Source organism: Rhyacophila brunnea, unplaced genomic scaffold (assembly GCF_057557595.1).
Source record: "Rhyacophila brunnea isolate RB1 unplaced genomic scaffold, BYU_Rbru_1.0 scaffold_23, whole genome shotgun sequence".
Lineage (NCBI taxonomy): Eukaryota > Metazoa > Arthropoda > Insecta > Trichoptera > Rhyacophilidae > Rhyacophila > Rhyacophila brunnea.
The window spans coordinates 13,269,776-13,275,775 of NW_028232893.1; positions in this window are offsets into that span (position 1 = coordinate 13,269,776).

Below are 6,000 nucleotides of genomic sequence, written 5' to 3' on the forward strand. Positions count from 1 at the left end.
TTGTACGGATACTATCCGTGGCTTTATCCAACTGACTTTCTCTTAGGCATGCTTACATACTGCAGTTTGCAATTTAGAAGAAATCTTTATTTAGCTACGTATTTTTTTCGACTTATACGAGGTATAAATGAGAACTCTGCCATTCTGGGCAGTGTTGACCTGTGTGTCCCTGATAACTATCTTAGAAATAGAGAACAACAGTTGTTTATTCTCCCAAGGTGCAGAACCAACCTGCTACTGGTAATGCCAATTGGGAGGGCGATAACTATGTTCAACGAAATTGCTTCGGGTGTTGATATGTTCCACCTACGTGAGGATGAGTATAGGTGGACGTAATTTTATAAATTTTTAAAATAGGGTCTGCTTAACTCATCCGGTGTATTTCCATGTACCTATATAATTAATATTTTTGTATGTACATATTTCTACTGTTTAATAACATACTATCTATCTCTTTTTTTATGTCATGTTGTGAACGTCTTAAACGTATAATTTGTAATGTCCACAATATGTAAAAATAAATAAATTGAATTGAAATTGAATTGAATTGAATTGAAAACATCTACTTAATATTACATAAAAAGAAAAAATATTATTATTTTAATTGATTCGTAATATTGTAAAACATAATAAAGTCAAAAAATATGCTTTTATTGTTAAAATTTATTCAATATACAACATAGGTACATACTATTTAAGAATATTAAATTCTTTCTAATTAAAATATCATTGAAAAAACAAGCAAATAGAAAAGAAGTTGTATACGTAGAAGATTTGATATATAAGTTGGTATACTCGTATATGTACTACCTTGCTTTTCCCTCCAACACCCGCCACGTCTCCACACCCGTTATGCAGGCGTATACCGTGGCGTAACGAACGTTAGGCGATCTTAAAATTTGTGCCGAAAGTGTCCCAGGAGCTACTTCTCAAGATCTTGGTTGGCGTGCACTAGAGTGTGCGTGGTCCCTATTTTGATATAATGTATTAAGGTCAATTCTCGATGAGAAAAGACCGTCTCGCTCGCCGTAAAATACCGCAAACTTTTGAAAAGCTGAGAAATTTTTCTTAGTCGCCATGGCCGACCGGTCCAACTGAGCGTCGAACCGACTTGAGAAGCTCTTCCCTTTCAACCGACATATGGAGACATTCCCAGAGGATGTGATCGGCATCCTGCAATTCGCCACATAAGCAAGTCGGAGATTCTATTAGGCCAAACGACTATGTCCGGTTAAGAACTGAGAAGTCCTATGGTCCGGAGTCAATCTGGTTATCTCCATGCACCACTTTATATTAGGAAAAACAAATGCGTTACTCTGCCCTTGGAAGAAGTGGTCCATCGCTCCTAATATGCACGCAGCGCGGTGTCATACTCCAGGTCGCGTCTATTATTATCTAACTATTTTTTTTGTTCGCAGGCATTTTTCTTCATGTCCGCCGTAGTAGCAGTGCTGGCCTATGACCCGCACATGCCAGTTACGTATGACCATCACTCTGGAGCTCCCCTTAATTACAAAGGAGAAGTAGTAGACACCCCAGAAGTCGTATACGCTAAGCACAAGCACTACGAAGCCGTCGATGATGCGATCCACCGCAACCTGAAAGAGGGAGGACATTATAGGACGCCTGAGTATTACCCAGAGACCCCAAAGCTGGTCCATGGCATCTACCTTCCTGACACTCCAGCCGTGGAGCACGCAAAGCTGGAGCACTATGCTGCATACGACCACATCAAGGAACGCGATTCGCACTATTAATAAAATATTGTTACTATACGCCTCTTACCACGTTGCGTGGAAAACGAAATTGAAGCAATAAATTACATTAATTTAATAGTAATGTGTTTGTTTATATCTTTAAACCAGCGATCAAAATTAAAGGTTCTGCAACGATTTCTGGTTTCTATATGACATGATTTTGATAAAGGCTAAAAATTATAACCAGCCTGGATCGATCCACTGCCCTCCACTATTTTTGGCCCTTAGTTCTTTGAGGCCACGTACATCCACCTAACTTTACGAGTTCGTCAATCTATTGTATCGGAAACAGATGGCCGTATAGCATTGATATAAATTTCATTTTTAAATAAAACACTTTAATATGCGTAATGTAAACCAGCGGAATACAAAGGAAAGACAGAAGAAAATAGGTAGGTAAGTAAATTAGAAATACAATCATAATATCGTATAAATTTATATAGAATTATAAATACTTCAAAGGTAGGTTTTTTGTGAGTATCACGTCATACTGTATATCCTATTGAGTCTAATAAAATTGATTATTATTGTCTACAAACGAGCATTGTATCGAAGTTGTTTTGTAACACTATAATCTCATTTACAGAATGTAATATTTATTAGAATTCGATTTAGACAAACTGGTTGCTTTGAACCCTCTACTCAATTACAATATAATAATTACATTTCTAAACTGCACCGAAGGGGCTGTCATTCTTAACATCTGTGCAAGTACGACTGAGTGTGAGAGTGAGAGTAATCAAGATAGTTGTAGATGTGACGGTTTTAACCATTTTTGAGCTACGGAATATTATATTATTACGGGATATTACGGAAAACTATCAATACATGTAACTATTTCTCTCAACCCATTCCATGACGTAAAGTCGATGACCCTTGTTACAAAACCATGAGTTGGATCCATAATTTGACCGCAATCTATAAACACTCGTTAGAATATTTGAATAGTGGCAAGAGTTGGAAGTGGCATCTTTTCAATTAGTTTGGCAGATTTAAGGGCCCACATGCTCAGCATCTGTCAAAATGGAGCTTTTAAGGTATTTTCAGAGCATAACCCTGGACATTCCTTAAACGTTGTAGATAATCAATTTATATAATTTTGAAGCATTATTATCCTTTATATTTATTTTAAACATACCGCTTTTAAAAAAAAAAATTTTTTGGTTAGGTAGATGTTCAAACACGCGCGTTAACATGATCTTACTCCCTACTTCATTTATTGTTTGTCAATTTATGGCTACGGCCGTTCCCATTCCATGACGTAAAGTCGATGACCCTTGTTACAAGACCATGAGTTGGATCCATAATTTGACCGCAATCTAAATACACTCGTTAGAATATTTGAATAGTGGCAAGAGTTGGAAGTGGCATCTTTTCAATTAGTTTGTCAAAGAATAATTATTTTTTCAAATTTTTTTAGTATATTAATCTCGTGTAAAATGTTAATACCTGTGTGAGTTAAAAAATTTTCACTGTTTCTTAAGCTTTAATTTTTGATCTCGGCTATGTAGAAAAAAACGACTCATTTTTACATTTCTAACACAACGCAACAAGAAAAAAATTGTTAATCTAAAATACGTGTGTACGAAACATGTACTGTGCCCATAAAAAGCGATTCATTTGACAGTTAACAAGCTAGGTGACGTAATTCATTTTTGAATGGACATAAAAAAACAAGCGCGAGTGGGAGAAGAAAGACTAACAACTCAATCTTGACTATGGCCCCCAAATCTTGAAGCGTACGCCCAGGACAAATTTTTTGGCGGCCCGTTTAAAGGCAGTCTGACGGTCTACACCTACAGTGACGTTCGAGGACAAATAAAATTCAGTGTATTTTTAGCGATTTTTTAACACATCGAATTATGGAGTTGTCTATCATTATTAACAGACAAAAACCAAAAATACAATCGCACAACCTTCTATTTTAAAATCGTAATAACCCTGAAATAAAATAGCGCCGCAGGTGACTTTTTACTATAAGAGCAAGATACATAGATGTGTGTTTATCTAATTTATCTGGTCGACCCGCTATGCCAGGCCCCTCTTGAGCCCGAGCCCCTAGGCTAGAACCCTGTCAGCCCCCCTCCCCTTGTGGGGGCCATGATCTTGACGCACGGCTCCTATGAGATTTAATATATTGCGATATACTGGCAAGACGTATTCTTGGCAGTGTACAAGCTAGGTGACATAATCCATTTTGAGCGGCGTGGCGGTAGGTATCATAGGTGCATAACAGGCGCGTACTCGAGAGTCTGGCGAGCGCTCACGCTTATAGTGCGAGAAATGATACGCCGCGGGTGCATGTGGACGGCTCAATGAAGTCACCGGTACCTGGAATACGCGTAAGTCAAATCGCACCATCTGGATAAGACCTAAGAGGTTTTATGACTGTAATTAACTAGGGATCTCTGTTATACATTTTATGTATCTACATACATTATTCCGGTTGAAAAATATCTGTTCATTTTCTAGTACTGGATTAACGACATAACAATGGCTTCGACTACTTTAAAAGATTGTGTGAATATTATCTTTGACTTATTTTTTACTGTTTAATATTATCAAAGACAAAACAAACTTTACAATGAAAGGAAATAAATTAAATAAACCAAGTATCGAGCGAATTCGTACAAATGGGTTATTATGAACAATTTAAAGTTTTTGCTTCAAGTCCAATTCTTTTATAATACCTCCACATTGCTGTATCGCGAATTTAGAAATACTTAGAAAATAAAAAGTATAAATAAATCCTTTATTGAAATGTTTTTGAGACAATATTATTTAATTTGATTTGTTGCAAATATTGGTCGTATTCCTTTAACAGTGTTCACGCAAACTTTTTATTAATTTAATCATATTTGAGGTGTTTGTGTTGAAATGATGGTGATGCTTAGGCCTTGTCCAGATGGTGCGTGTTTCACAGAGCTTTACGAGCAAGTACCAAATAATATCGCACCCCTAGACCTACACTGTGGTAAGTCTGAATTTTGCTGTTTTGAGTTATGAATGCAGTTCAATTACATTTATTTTTCTCTATCTCAGGAAAACACTGGCGTATCTCTAAAAAAATATTTAACGAGATATACCCCTAATTCCAGTGTTATTTTAAATAAATTGAGTCAAATATCGAGAACGCCTCTAGAAAGATATATTTTTTTTCCAATTCTACAAAAAAATGGACATTGTAAAGCCATTAGACATTAAATCAAGTACCATAAACATGGTTCAAAAAGTTTGTTTTAGCTCTCCTGGAAAATGGCTGATTATGACTTACGTCAGTATAGGTCTGGGGGTACGATGTGTGCTGCGTTCATATAACAAGTAAACGCGATTCATTTGGCAGTGTCCAAGCTAGGTGACGTAATCCATTTTTGAATGGGTATACAAAAACAAGCGCGACAAACAAACACGTTTCTTTTGAGATTTAATATGTCGCGATATACTGGCAAGACATATTCTTCGCAGTGTACAAGATAGGTGACATAATTAAATCTTGAATGGGCATAAAAAAACGTTGCGTCGGACGACTAGGCCATCGACATCACTGGCTCCTAGAGGCGCAACTCTAGAGTCCGGCGAGCGCTCGCGCTTGTCGCGCTAAAAATGACACGCCACGAGTGATGGCTCAATGAGGTCACTGGTACCTGGAATGCGCGCGAGTTGTTATGTGCGAGTTAAATCGCACTATCTCGACAAGGCCATGTGGTTGATGAGAAGTTGAAGATTATTATCGGTTTCGATGTGACATTCAATCAATCTAATCTATCTATCTATCTATTGATCTAATCAGCTCTTTCAGTGGGCGCTTTATTGTGCCGACGTTCTTCCTCTGCTTCGCTTTCCTTTGAGGCTACCCAAACCACAGTATCTCCAAGTTATTTAGTCTGCGTCAAATAATATGTCCAAAAAACTGAAAATTATATCTCAGATACACACAAAGGGTGGAGGTAGGCTGTGGAGATCCGACATAAATAGTGCACACTAAACATTTTCAGACACACTTATTTGTTTTAATTGAACCAACATACAAATTGCAGATAGTGTTCGTTAGTTTTTAAAATGCAATTAAACACTGCCTAAATCATCCCGTAACAGATAAAAGGATAGAAGGTAAAAAATATAATTTTGTCTCTGTAACGTCTAAAATTATGCCATTAAATCATACAAAACTTTTGATATTATCTTATATAATAGAAGAATATTTTTGATCTAATATATTTTGGTATAGGCAGGATTTAATTGC